Genomic DNA, 13544 nt, shown 5'->3' on the forward strand with positions numbered 1-13544 from the left:
ACAAATACATAGCTAATAGTTACATATTATTATATAGTGATTTAATATTAAATTATTTTGCTGAACTGTCTAATTTTTAAATTTGCTTTTCAGCTTGTAGCATAATGATAGTATATAGCTAAATAACTGAAATTTGTTTATATACCAGTAAGATTTTTTTTTTCTTTTTATTTTTCCCCTCCCTCATGAAAGAAAATATGTAAAAATGTCTGTACAGGAGAAGGACCATCTTCCAGGGGAAAAGACAGCAGAATCATCACTGACTCTAAAGGAGAATGTCATTCTTCCGTAAATAATTCCCTTTTGGTACGTTTTCTTCATATTTAGTAGCTAGATGCAATTCTCTCCATATGTACTAAGCCTGTGTTATTACAATTCCAACATGATATATGTTTATTTGGAGTCTAACAAGATCATGAATCAGGAAAGAGCATTGCACTTTATACTATGTATTTATTTATTGTGTTAGGATGAAATTTACCTGGGTCCAGAGAAAAAAATTAGGCTGTTAGAGCCCTTGGTTTCATATAAGTTATTTTCCTCTCAGTGCCTATGCCCTGTGGACAGAATTTATTTCACTGGTACTGAATGAGAATTCTCCCATTCTCTCACTACCTCCAGGTATGATTTCTATACCTTTCCTCCTGCTTCCAATTTTGTATCCATTACTCGAATGCTTGAAAACATGAAATATAATACCAACAATCACAGAACAAGAAAGTCTGCAGTGTATAGGAAATATTTTTTTGTTCCTATTGAATCCTTTTGTAATTAAAGAAATCCTACTCAGTAATTTGATGTCTTCAGTGACATTATGGTACTTCTGATCTTCACCTTTCAGTTGAATTCTAGGGGCCGACTGGCCATTAGAAAGGCAGGCTATTTTTCAGACAGTTTATGCAATGCAGATTTGGAAGATCTCAGTTGTTCTCTGAAGTATGTCACACACTAAGGAATGAAAGATGACTTTAAATGGAATGTGTACTCATACATGTAAATATGAAAGTGGAAAATGACATTACAGAATATGAGAGCTCAACGTATTTAGTGATACAACAGTAATTCTCTTCAATGCAAAAAATATCAGTGAAAAACATTACAAGAACTTTGTTAAGCATCCAAATGTATTCCAATTGCTGTAATAGATAACTTTGCAAGAACTGAAGTCTCAAAGACTCGGAGTCTCCGTGAGATTATATAGTATTCATTTACAAAATGCCGGAGAGAAATTAAATGAACAAATGTCAAGTTTATCCCACGTAGAACAGTTACAAAATCATTAAGCAAGTAAAAGTTTATTCAGTTAATTGGCTAAGGCCCATGAAGGATTTCACAACACTACCAGCAGGGTGTTGAAATATTAAAAAAAACCAAAACCAATCCAGCAACCAAATGCTCAGTTTCAGAGAAACACTCTCCTGTAAGAAGCACTCTCTTGCGTATTTCTTAGATAAGGAGCTGCTATCAGCATGTCTGCATGTTCCTGGAATCAAGGTCCATGCAAGTTTTTTTACGTACACCAGCATTCTCTCAGTATTGTTCGATTTCTCCTCACTCAAGAACCAGGAACACAGGAAAAGTGGAAGTAACAAGCATACACAGTTATGAAGAGGTATGAGATATAAATATTCTTTATATTTACTTAGTGATTTAAGATAGAAAGCATCAGAGTGTGATGTGTTAACCAACAGTAACTTTTGTCACTTTTTCTTGTGCACAGAGAATAAAAATCTCTTAAGAACGTGGATGGTAAGGAACACGTCAAAGCAGAAGCGCAAGGAAAGGTAGCTCATGCAACTGCTGATACAATAGAACATTGGAAAGTTCTGAAATAAAACATAAACAAAATTGAGGTGTAACCTATGCAAAGACAATGAAAGATGTGTTCTGGACATCCAGTAAAACCCTTGTGTAATTGTATTGATCACATAGCACCCTTTGAAACAGAATGTTTCTGAATTTCTGCTCTGTGATATACCTTTTCTTCGGAATAATCTGGACATCTAGGAAATATTTCACCTTACCTTCCAGCACACACAGAAGTTTAAAAACAACATAAATGTAAATACTTGCTGATGCCAAACACTTCATTTGCCAAGAAGAAATTATGCATTTTGCATCAGGATTATATTACAAGCAAGATTAATTTTTGTATATTCTCTGGCAAATCTTTAACAAAAACACCTCCTGATGAAACATGGAGTGTAGCTCACAGATTTTGTACGTATGGGGAAACTTCTCTCAATAGCTGACTTGGAAATGTTCACACAAAACAAGCTGCCCTGTAACCTGCTTTTAATCCAGCTGCTAGATACTACAGAGGTAATGCCTTGGGAGATGGCACCAAATTTTTGAAGAAGGAGCCACCCAGTGATAAAGATCTTATAGAAAAACAGAACTTCTTAATAAAACCAGTCAATGAATATATGTTGAATTCTACTGGGAGAAGGCAAGCATCTCACCATTGTAACGTTAGGCAGCCATAATCCAGTAAGAACTCAGGCCGAGCCTCAAGTGGTGCATCGCAGCAAGAATTGTATTATAAGGTCGCTTGGTGCAACTGCACAGATTGACTGATCACAAACGGGCCTCCAGCTTCTGTACCCAGGTCTGCTCTCTTGCTTAGTAAAAGAAATCAACCTCCATAAAAAACCAACCCCTTTACACATCTACATTTGTATATGTAGATTCATCAATATTCAAAACCATCCACCATAAATTCAAAAATTAGTTCTGGGAACAAAACAGGCATCATCAAAACACGAATCTACAAAGAAATAAAGTGGAACAGAAGAAAAGAAGGGACAGCTGACAAGCAGTAAAGAACAGTGAGAAAATATTTGTGAATATGTTGGATCATTATCAGATGGATCTTCCTTGCATCCAATTTCAGTTACTTTTAAGAACAGCCGTGTGACTGAAAATTTGCTCACGGCTGCCATTCTCAAGGCATGCTGTGTGCAAGATTCAGCCCTGGAAAGCAAACAAGTGGGAGCATCATGCACCATTTGAGTCCTGTTGAATCCTACCACGGCAAAATTTTTTGATTAGAAGTAAATTTCACTGAGTAATGCGGCAGACTCTCCTTCCAACAACCAAATGATCCTTTCTGAGTCAAATGTAGTTTATAAGGCTTAAGCCATTAAACATGACTGAGCTGACCAATCACACCACGTGAACATGAACTCATCACCACTAAGTGATGTTGAAAAAATAACCACATCAGGAAAAGCAAAAGCTTAAAATTTGGCACAACACAGACTGAAATACTTCAGCTTCTACACAAGCAATTTGTCAAAAGAAAAAATACTAAACTTGACAAGGAAATTCTTTTGCTGAAAATTACATGCTCAGTTATACAATTACATTGCTAGTGTTCCCCTGTTCCTCTTCCTCCTGAGTTTCTACCTAGGAACTATTTCCAGAACTGTCTGGTTCAGTTACCTCTTTCAGAGTCTTGGCATTCAAAGGTCCCAGCAACAAAGCTTTATTGTTATAAATTCTTCAGCTATAACATTTCTAAGGAAATTAGATGGAGTATCATCATCTCCCGATGACTTTCACCTAGGAATTTTAAATCCTTTATTGTGGGAGAAGGCTCTGAGGTCAAAACACTAATATCATTATTTTGTTAAAAGCAAAAGAGGAAAATTAGACTAAAGATTCCAAAGCCTGGGAAGGGAAGTCAGGAAACAGCAGGAAGAGACAGGATGAAAACCAGCACTACATCTATGACTCTAGATAATCTCAAGTCAAAGTACATCACAAATTTTGTTTTGGTACAAGAAGATGATAAACACTACACTTGGATTGCACAGACTTTTTTTTCCAAAGTTTTTTTAACCTCTATCATTAATCCTTCTACTTGAATAACAGCCCGTTCCTGAGCTTACAGTTATGCAGATTCTCCTCACTCACACGTAAAGTTCGACTGGCTACCAGAAGATTACTTTTTGAGCACAATCTACCCCTGAACATTATCTTCTGGCCTTCAAACTTATCATGTGATATCTAGTATTTGGATATTAGCTACTATCTAGAAATGAGCAGTTTTGACATGACCAAAGTATTTCATCACCTCGCACAAGTACATGCAATGAATCAGCAGTAGCCTAAGAGATGCTCTGTCACTCTTGCAGTCAGTCAGCGTTGCTTTACAGAATGACATAGTATGAAAGATAACATCCAGTCTCTGGAACACATAAATCACAGACTAACTAATACAGAACCATTAAAGCCAAAAGTAATTTTCTCCTCCCTGCCCTGAGTATTGTAACCAACAGTACAGGAAAGGCTGAATGCAGTCTTGCCAAGTCCTGTGTGGAGCCCAGTTGCAAACCAGCTTTTTAAGATTTGCGTGGAGTTTGAACTGTGCCCTCTCCATTGTTCTGAGACCTCACCATTGAAAGAAGAATAAATGCTAGCAATAAAAAGCCCAAGAGAATGAACATCTGGGAGCCTAGTCTAAAGATCTGCAAGGGGTCTCATAAATATATAGTAAACATCCCCACTGATGGATTCCCCAGAGGAGAAAAAAAAAAATCCGCGTTACCCACAAAGCACATTTTTTTACAAACCACTTCTTTCTGTCTGGAGACAAAGAAGCGAAGCAGAACATTCAACATATAATTTGTAAAATTCAAAGTTTAAAGCCAAGGAAAATGATCAAGATTAGAGCTGATCAGCAAAATCATATCTCCCTTCACATAGTTTCTTTTTATTCTTATAATTTGTTGATGAACCAGCAAATGAGACTCTAAATTGTCAGTACTGTTAGATATCATGGATTTGGGTGCACAAAGATAAATTAAACCGTATGGGCTCAAAGCACGTCAACACTTCAGGCAACTGCTGTGAGTTTTGCCACCCAGTGTGTTGGTAAGGGATTAGGGCGTTTGCTGTCGATGTGTACCCTGGTGCCCTAAGCTTTGAAGAGTGCAGTAGGCCCTGACAATTTTTGTTGGCTCAGGTACCTCATACATGGGCCGTGTATGACCATGAGTAACTTCTCACGAAGAACACAGTAGAAAGTCGAGCGCGCTCTACCAAAAAGCCCCCAGGACACAGGGTTTGTTGGCTCATCCCTACCTTCAAGCAAGCAGCCAGTGGGGGTGCATCTTACTCTGCTCCAGGCAAAACTGGCATACGCCTCTTCCAAGGCAGACTCTGAAAGCAAAGTTACAGAGAATATGACCAGAACATACAAAAAGGAAGAACGGGAGAAACGTGTACTAAAGAATATGCCCACATAGAATGGGAATTTCACTCTGTTACCAACAGCATTCACACATATAGGATACACGCATACAGGATTTTCTTTCTCCTCCTGACAGTCAGCCCCGGGATGCTCTAGGCTACAGCGGTCCATCCTTTTTCTGGGTAGTCAGACACCGGCTGAGGGACTCTGTAAGCACCACATAGCTCTGCAACAGGGACTTGCAAGTCGAGATGCCTGCCTGCACAGAGGTGCTCAAGGAGGCCTTTAGCTGCTGAAATTCCTCCTGTGCTCATCTACTCCTTGTCCTCTCCTAGGCCACAGCAGAAAGGGATGTGGGTAAAACACAGCTAGCTACATCACAGATTACATATTAGCATTCATCGTGTTAAGACCCTATATCCTGGAGCTGAAGTGAGATAATATTTGAGAAAAGGAAAAGAAAACACGCAGCTAAGAAAAAAAATCAGCACAGAATACGTAGAACAGCTATAGTAGTGACAACAAATAAGCTCTGCAGTCAAGGACAGGGTAAAACCTTAGCCCTACTGAAATCAGTGGGATGTTTGCCAGAAAGGTGTAGACAGCTTGTTTTATCCAGGATTTTTAATTAGAGATTAAATGATTCAATGGCAAGTTGGCTGTTTTAAGAAGGAAAAAAAAATTACCGAATAGCTCCAGCATGCCTCTCCCTGCCCCGCCTATCCCTTGGGAGGTACAGATCATACACAGCTTTTTTATGGGAGACTTGACAGGTATTTCATTGAACCTTGGTTGAAATCTTTAGTTTCCCAGACCCTGCCTCCTTTCGCAGTTCGGGGCTGAAGATAGGAAACACCTGCTAATGACACCAGAGACATAGCAAACAGCAAAAGTCATGTGTCAGCAGAAAGCACACTGGAAGCCTGGCCTCTCCAGTACAGACGCAGTCTGTCTGGTGGTGGATAGTATATGTGAGGAAATAGGATGCTGCATTGATTTAATTGACATACATTTGAATAGATTTAAATTATTCTGGAGTGACATACCCACAAATAAATAAGGCATCTTGCTGCCTTAAGGCATAAGTCACTTTGTTAAGAGCCCATGACCCAAATGATCTATTCACACTGCGCACTTCTCTCATTCTGCTTTTCTCAGTCCCCTTCTGCTTTTGCCTCTCCAAAGTACATTGGTTTCTATAGAAACAAAACACGTCATTGGAATGGACAGAACTTGGTGACATCCCAGTTGCAGGCAGAAAATACAATTTAAATAAGCATTTTACAATTTCTAACATGAGGTGAGGAAGGCAACAGGCGATTATCCTGCGCACGTGTGTGTACATGTGTTTGCGTGGGCGGCCGCCCGTGCGCACGCGCACTCCCGCTCGCACGCGCACTCCCGCTCGCCACGCGATTCACACACGCAACGCCACCGGCTTCCCAGGACAGCACGCAGCAGCAGGCTCGGCAGAATCCGTCCCATCCTATTCTGTCTTAGTATAGCTGAAAATTGCTTTGACAGCTGAATAGCTTCTTTGTTTATAACTCGTTCTTAGCTGACTCTACTGCATTACGTAGCTTTGTAAAGAGATTACTTTGTCAAGAGCTGAACATATACGGTCTGAGCACGATGAACTGCATTCATTTTATATGACGTATAGGGCTGCAATCCTGCTGCCTTTAATGTGACTGTTTTTCCTCTGTTGTCTGATCTTAAGTGTTTTTTTTTAAATTTTCTTGGGGTCTTTGGAATTATCTTCTTTACCCTATCCTAGACAGGATGCAGAGAATTTTTCAGTATGTCAAATCTCAATACGTTGTATCTTGTCCTAAGTGTTGTACCAAATCAAGTTTTTGGCTGCGTATAACAGGAGATCATAATTATCCAGTTAGCTAATTATCCACCTGCAAATATCCTATTCCTGCCCTAAATTGCTACAGTTTTGTTAGTCTTTGAATTAGTATTTCAGAGTGGTGCCACATCAAAGGCTTAGGAAATGGACCCCACTATAGTGAACACCATGTAGGACATACACAGCTTGTCCCTTCATCCCCAGCCCTAAAAGCAACCCTAAGCAGGCAGATCTCCATCTACGCAACTTCAGAACAGCTGCACGGGACAGCCCCTTGTCTTTGCAAAGCCTTATCAAGAATATTAAAGTAAAACCAGCCTGCACAGCATTACTGGCACCACCAGGGCCTTGCACCACGCACTGAATGAGCTTTGCAGGCTCTGCTGGCCATCGCCTTTAATGCTGGGGTTGACTGGTGGTCACCATTGCAGTTTCTACTTCTAGCCGTGGCTTGCTTAGAAGTTCTGTTATTTCAGATTCACTTTGTGCCCTGCCTGGAGGCACAACACAAACTCAGGGCATTATTCTTTGGTTTACCCTGGCTTTTTCCTCTCTCCCTCATTCAATTTTTAAAATAAACACCATTAATCCTGACGGGTAGATGATATAGTCTAGTATAAAGATGACTAAAAACATTAATTGTCCTAACAGCAAAATTCCTATTGACTTTGTAGTTGGCATTACATTGATCTTTTGTGGGCTGAAGACCAAGAGCTTTACTTAGAAACATCACTGGAGGCTATTCTTATGTGGGACACAGAGCTGGGCCTTGAAGGATGTTGCATTTCAACAGTTTTTGCTCAGCCCATGAACTGACAGAACTCCAATTTACACTATGCCCTGCATTTTACACTCAGTGGTGTATTACCACTTCTGAAAATACCAACCTTTCTAAAAACCGAGGGGAAGTTTGTCAGACAGACAAATCCCTCCTTATCTCCTAGTCATAACCATGATCCAGTTCAGATAATTTTAAGGGCTTCATACGTATATACTTTAAAAAAAAAAAAAAAAAGAGAGACAAGAAAAAGACTTCTTTGGAAATCACTGTTTGAAAACAGAAGCTACGGAAAGATTCCTTGCAACCTTATTTGCTCCCACTCATACTCCTAATGTGCACATATTTCACAAGAGTTGGCATACTACATACTAATTTGTTGAATATACGTATATTTTAAATTCACCATCTGTGTGGAAGTTCTTTGTACTAGAAACTAGCGTCTTGACTACTGAATTCCTTATCTACCACCCCTTTGGCAAATGATGGACTGCTGTCTATCACTGACAAAAAAAATGCCACTGACCATGCAATGTTCAAATAAATGATGAAAGGCTGCACAGGCAGTTTAGAAACAATTATTGTACTGGGAATATTCAGATTTAGCAAGAAGTCATGAGATCTTCAGAGAGTCAGTAAATTTCCACAGACTGTTTCTGTTCTTCACCCCTCCTCGTGGCAAACCTGGCTGAACCACCAAACATGTCTCAATCGGTCTGCAACCTGCTCTGCCGCAGGAGCCCTCGGAAAATCCCAGGCCAGCAGACACCAGCTGTATCACATTATGGTTGGTGCCGGTAAAGGCAGCAGTGATTTGCACCATCACCAGTTGTGCGCGCTGCTGGAAGAGGGTTGAATTCAACTGGATCAAACATACCAAAGGCATTGTGCAAAAGAAGAGCATGAGAGAGAGAAAATGGTTTGCAGAGGAGACATAAATAATTTCTGAGATCGCAGGGCCTCGATACAGAGAGAAAATGAGAAGTAGAGAGGGGAAGGAAGGCATGTCATCAGCTCGCAGCATGATCTTTCTAGAGTAAATAATACAGATTTGCATATGCTAAGTGTCTCCCACTTTCCTTCAAGGAGAGCTCCATATTGTTAATATTCTAGATAGCGGATTTCCATGTTCATATATCTTCTCATTTCAGTGCTGCTGGTACCTAGAAATCTGAATTTAAGTCTCCAAAAACTTCTAAAATTCCTGCCTCTGACTCTAGTCTCGGTTGTTCCCTGTCAGTGTATGAACATGACTATAAGGTAAGAGGTAATAACAAGTTAAATGTATCCCACCAAGAGGACCATCCATGTATCACTGGGTGTCTGTCTAGAATCATGTCAGAAAACATGATAGCTTACTAAATGTCACTTTTCCAAAAAGCACCTTAAATTTTGGGCCTGGACAATGGGTCAAGTGCATAACTCCTTTTTGTCTAAAGGCATGTAACTCAGATTAGGTGCCCCTCAATCTGGAGAAACACGAACGTTTTGAGCACAAGATCTGTGAAGAAGCGACAACTGAAATTCAGAGGAACACTCTGCAATTTAAGGCGACAATAACAATACAGCAGAATCAGGCAAATCCAACCATTAGCGAAGTGATGAATTTACTCCATTAGGTGTATGGTCTTTTTATGTTTTCCCTCTGGGACTGTGGCAGGGAATATGTTAGACAGTGGAGTCCAGGCTCATGCCACTTCTGACTCCCCACTGGCTCAGCTAGGCTCAGATGGTTGACTCGCATCACGCTCCTCAGGGACAGGAGAATACATTTACCCAGAAAGGAGATCTTATACATTCTGGTGTCCAGAAAGATGACTAAAAATGCAAGGGCTGATGCTGTCAGCAGATGGATATTTTCCTTGCTTAAAGTGCTTTCAGCCTTTCATACTTGTTGGAAGTGTGTGCATGGTGGGGGCAGCCATCCATGGCATGATTCTAAGTTCTCCCTCAGCAGGGCAAAAGTCCACCTGAAAAAGAGGTGATGGGGAAGGAATCCTGACAGCCGTTGCCCTAGCCTGAATGCTATGAGGCTCTGTCAGTCCTGCTCTGTAAACAAGAATTGCCTTTGGACCCTTAAAAAACACGCACTATATCATTTTGGAATGGCGTTAATCTCTCTGTCATGGAGGTCAAAGCAAGCTTTCTATTATAAGCTCTGCGAAACACACCCCCTTCCCACCCACTCACTTGCAGGGAACAAAATCCAGTTGGCCAAAATGGTCCATGTGTAACAGGACACCAGAGCAGGCACTTGAGGCAACGTAAGTGAGGTATTTTAGAGCTGTGAGATCTCCAAGCTGGAGGCTGAGCCCTTGGTGAGGCAATACTGGCTCAGTGCCACCAGTCAAGGAAGCAGAAGAGACAGTTTTCTCTTTGCTTGCTTGCAGAGGACAACAGTCTGTTTGCGGGCAATACCAGCTGGAGAGGCCACTGCATCACCTCCCACCCAAGGTCCAGCAGGGCCTTGTCACGGTCCTCCCCAGCAGCAACCACGCTCCTTGCCTGCTCCTGCCATGCTTTCATCTTCCCTAGAATTTTTGCAACAGTCCTTTTTCACTCATCTCGATAGGGCTTACAACACCTAAAGCTGGAGTAAGATGGAGCCTTGTAGTTACAAATGACAATGGCCATGTTGGCTGGAGCAATGACTGATGTCCCAAAGCATGAACACCAATACCCAGGGAGTGATAAGGTGTGGGTTAGCTGAGGACCCTCATCTTCACTTTAACACATTTTCTGTGTACTTTCCCAGGGGTCCAGAACATGCATTGGCTTTGCTGATAAACTTATCAGTAGCAGAGTGAAACATCCGTTTCATTTGTACTGTTTACACAGAGTCTGTTTCTCCAGTTAGTAAGTTGGGATTGAGTGAACAGGGTGGCCCTGTGTTTTCTTCCTCACCCCTTGAACGCTGCTCCTAGCAGTGCGTGCTAAGTGTCAAAAGATAGGGAGAGATGCTGCACCAAGGGCCAGCCCTCCCCCACACCTGTCCTAGAGATCTTCACCTCCATGCTGGAAGTCCTCTACCCCTATACATCATCCCCAGCCCCAATCCAACCCCTAAAGATGAGGAAAGGCTGTGGCACAGTATGTGGATGCTGATTACATCTCCAAACAGGAGGAACACACAATCGGTGGGATCCGCCTGCTTTCTAGCCCCTTTGTGCTCAGGGGCAGAAATACAAATAAGCCTCAATGTCTTTTTCCTGCTTATATGAACTGAGATCCGTTTTCCAATTGCAGACCCTGGCAGATAAGTATTGCCTTTTCTTGGTATTTATTTTTTGGGAGGGAAGGCCTTTCACTGGCTCCCATGACACTCCTCTCCAGCACTCGGGAGGAGCAATGGGCCAGCAGGTAGAGCTGTGACTCAGGGATGCTCCTACACCCGCTGGAAGCTGGTGTTGCCATGCCAACCCCACGAAGCCTGTGCACGAGCAGCCCAGGACACAGCAGGCTGCTACAGGGTCTGAGATTTTGCAGATAAATTAGTCCCAGGACCCTCCGGCACAGGATTTTGTTGAAGCTTCGACTGTAGGATGGGCAATGGTGTTCCAGTGCGTTCTCAGCTCACCTGCTCATCTTCCCCCCCTGCTGCATTGTCTCAGAGAAAAAAGGACCGTAAACTTTGAGGGAGTTTTCCTCATAAATTAATTACATCACACAACTGTTGCTAATAGCTCGTGTTGTTTCAGAAGGACCACAGAGGTAGAAGCGGATAGGAATGGCAACAATCCTCCCAGCAAGCCCAGGCACCCCAGCAGCAGCTGCACCCTCCCTTCACCCGCCCAGCATGTAACGTCATGCACCGCCCGGAACAGCGACCCAGAGCCCATCCAAAGCAAAACACATGGCACACAGACAATTACCTTTCCTCCTCTTAAACTCACCAAAAGGGTATTTTAAAAACTGTTATTTCTGAAAAGCACAGAGTGACACATCCAGCTCTGTGCACAGCCAACAGAGGCAGGAGGGCCCTGCACACATCTCACAGGATGGAGACTCAGGTTTGAACTTTAGTGTCTTATTGCACTTGGAGAATTCCCTGGGTAATTTCCTGGGTATTTTCTAAGTTACTTCCTCATTGCTCTCTGGGTAAACTAGGTCAAAATACTTGCCTTGTCTAAACCTTGGTTTGTCAATCTATAAAAGGAAGGCAATGGGACAAGTTGTCCCCTGCATTTTCTGCGTGGAGTTCAACCTTATGGAAAGGCCATACAATGCCCCTCTCCTGCATTAGAGCCAGGAAGGCCTCTGAAATCCCCAAACTCACAGCAGTTGAGAAGTGCTGCATGTTGCTACAGGCAGCTCAAGAGGACCACGTGTGAAATGTGGGCAGCAACTAGACGGATTAAAAAATGATGTGGTAGAGCGAGTGGCTTTTTGACTCTAAGGGCAAAAAAAAGGGTGCATCACCTGTAATTGTTCTTTTCTTGATCAGCCTGCTAGCTAAAAGCTAGGAATGCCTTTACAAATCACGGTATCTGAAATCTCAAGCGGCACTATAGAAACAAACTGATTCCACCATCCACTGTGCTGCACCCCAGATCCGGCTGTTCCCTCCCGAGATAACACAGTGCATCCCAGCCTTGCTGGCTGCCACTCTGCATACACTGCTCCTTTACCTGTGCCGACCTCTTCAATCAAAAGCTGAGCATTTAAAACCACCGCAGCATTTGGGGCCCTGCAGCACGTATAGTGGGGTCTGATACAGGGACAGCTACCATGAACACATGACACAAATGTAGAAGCTGTCGGGTGTCTTGGAGTCTGACTTGATACACGCGGCTCTCAGGTTTCCCTTAACAAAAAGGGGTAGTCTACAGCACCACAGATAGGAAATATGAAGTTGTTTTGGAGAAGGTAGACATTTTTTGAGTAAGATATCTGCCAGCAGCAATGTTTTACTGCATTGTTAACACGCAGGGTAAAATACACCAACTGAGGGCACCCAAGATGCGAGGCTGTGTTCAGAGAGTCTCTGTATTTCAGTGGCTGCATTAAATATGGCAATAAACCTGGACCAATTTCAGTGTATGCTACAGTGCATCAGCACTCTCATACTACCCATAGCTTCCCATCCTGTCTCCTACAATAAGATCCAACAACGTGGACAGATTTTTCACTTCAGCGATTCCTTACTCCTTCAGTGTTTCAGAATTTGGGGGTAATTTTGTCATCAGGTCTTGAAAAACATATCCATAGTTTTTAAGGGGCAGAAATAACCAGATGAAGAACTGTAACTTAGTAAGACCGCTACAGGCAGACAGAGGAAGAAAGCTGTTGTCACAGCAGTATTGCTGGGGCTGTTTCCTATAGCATCCTTCAGCTGCCTTCCACTCTCTGAGTGTCCCTTGCCTGGCTGCTCCTGCTTGGTTGTCCCACCTATGAGCTACATATATTCTGTTTCACAGCCCTGCAAGGGCTGTCTCCATTTTATGGTATCTTCACGAGTTATTACTACAACTTACGTAGCCAGGCTTGGTACACAGGTTCAACAGTGCAAGTCCTTTGAACTGCATTCCTCGAGTATGCTTTTCATCCCATTATCAGACTGGTACTGAATAAAGGCCAAGTGGAAAATCCCGGTATGAAATGCACTCGTGTGGATGACGTTCACATAATGGCTATGTACAGAAAAGATCTGGTAAGAGACCTCATAATACACTGGACTACGTGCATTATTTGTGTTCAGTCTAGTTAGAATGATT

General features: G+C 42.2%; 1 protein-coding gene and 1 long non-coding RNA gene across 4 annotated transcripts in view; one reads left to right on the forward strand and one right to left on the reverse strand.

The window, feature by feature from the left end:
* LOC142362737 (uncharacterized) overlaps nt 1–5108 on the forward strand; it is a 44392-nt gene extending 39284 nt beyond the window's left edge. For both annotated transcript variants that reach the window (XR_012765259.1, XR_012765258.1), the window contains 3 exons: nt 193–306; nt 1451–1612; nt 1721–5108. This is a non-coding gene — a long non-coding RNA (uncharacterized LOC142362737). The remainder of the gene's footprint in view (nt 1–192; nt 307–1450; nt 1613–1720) is intronic.
* The window catches only part of SLC6A6 (solute carrier family 6 member 6), a 115421-nt gene that overhangs the window by 95783 nt on the left and 6094 nt on the right, over nt 1–13544 (reverse strand). The window contains exon 2 of one of the 2 annotated variants that reach the window (XM_075432913.1): nt 5089–5166. The gene's annotated coding sequence lies outside the window, so the exon portion shown is untranslated. Of the gene's footprint in view, nt 1–5088; nt 5167–13544 lie in introns of those variants that run through there. The other variant, XM_075432915.1, reaches the window with a different exon arrangement.

This window comes from Opisthocomus hoazin, chromosome 11 (assembly GCF_030867145.1).
Source record: "Opisthocomus hoazin isolate bOpiHoa1 chromosome 11, bOpiHoa1.hap1, whole genome shotgun sequence".
Taxonomy (NCBI): Eukaryota; Metazoa; Chordata; class Aves; order Opisthocomiformes; family Opisthocomidae; genus Opisthocomus; species Opisthocomus hoazin.